The sequence below is a fragment of the Calidris pugnax genome, unplaced genomic scaffold (genome assembly GCF_001431845.1).
Source record: "Calidris pugnax isolate Ruff unplaced genomic scaffold, ASM143184v1 scaffold30, whole genome shotgun sequence".
Taxonomy (NCBI): domain Eukaryota; kingdom Metazoa; phylum Chordata; class Aves; order Charadriiformes; family Scolopacidae; genus Calidris; species Calidris pugnax.
The window spans coordinates 3,533,213-3,534,246 of NW_015090776.1; the positions used below are offsets into that span (position 1 = coordinate 3,533,213).

Sequence of the window (1,034 nt, forward strand, 5' to 3'; positions counted from 1 at the left end):
ATTCCCCCAAAATAGCCATTAATAAAATCAGGGGGTGCGATGGGATTCAGGAATGCGGGAAGGGCGTGAAGGGAGAGCGGGCAGCAGGCGGGCAAAAGGCGGCTGCAGCCGCACGATGCCCCCCCCCCCCCCCCCCCCCCCCCCCCCCCCCCCCCGCCACAGCCTCCCATGGCCACGCATCCCCGTGACCTTCCAGCACAAGCGACAGGACAGGTTGAATTAGGTCTGGAAATGCTTTTTCCTATCCCTTCTGGAGAATACTTCCTCCCCCAAGCCAAGCCAAGCTTCTTCAGGGGATGAGAAAGTAATGAACTTTCCCACCTTATCTCCCCCACACAGACTTCCAGACACTTCTTTTGACGCGTTTAACCACTAGCCATTCCTGTCCATCTTCTTGCCCGGGGAGAAACACTGAGCCTTTCCAGCAGCCACGCAAGCAGCTGTACCTGCAAGGACCGAGCTAGAGAAGGTGGCAGGTACAGCGCCCGACGAAAACATGAACAAAATGTGATGAATGAGCAGCGGAATGGGAAAAGGTCTGCGAGCGAGACTGCGGTGCAGATTGCAACTTAGTGCCCGGAGCGGTGCCTGTACGGTAGGGCTCGGATGTGGGCAAGCAGGGTTGGTGCTTTGTAATTAATTTCTTCCGAGTTCAGAAAGTGGAGCCAGCCAGGCTACTGAAAGGTTCAGAAGGCAGGCGAGGCGATCGAGACGTTGCTTTTTCTTCTATTTTTTTTATTTATTTTTCTTTTTGTCCCAAGTGTCCTTTTTTTTTTTTTTGGTTGAAAACAAGCAATCTGAACGCGAAATAAAACCCACTTACCAGGTGAAATTGCAGGAAGCGAAGCGTCTGCGGGCAAAAATGCATCCCGACTCCGTCTGGCATATAGTCCATGATCTTCGGCTTTCAAGCCAGAGCAGGGTTTTTGCCTGGTGGTGGGACTTTGGAAACCATTGGCAGTTGTGTGTGGCGCAGCGGCAAGTCTACCAAACCATTTACACCGTGTGTGTGTGTGTGTGTGTGTGTAGGGGAG

General features: G+C 53.0%; 1 protein-coding gene across 2 annotated transcripts in view; it reads right to left on the reverse strand.

The window, feature by feature from the left end:
• BRINP3 (bone morphogenetic protein/retinoic acid inducible neural-specific 3) overlaps positions 1–1,026 on the reverse strand; it is a 198,464-nt gene extending 197,438 nt beyond the window's left edge. Inside the window, exon 1 of one of the 2 annotated variants that reach the window (XM_014948172.1) lies at positions 824–1,026. The gene's annotated coding sequence lies outside the window, so the exon portion shown is untranslated. Of the gene's footprint in view, positions 1–321; positions 742–823 lie in introns of those variants that run through there. The other variant, XM_014948186.1, reaches the window with a different exon arrangement.
• Positions 1,027–1,034: the final 8 nt, after the last annotated feature.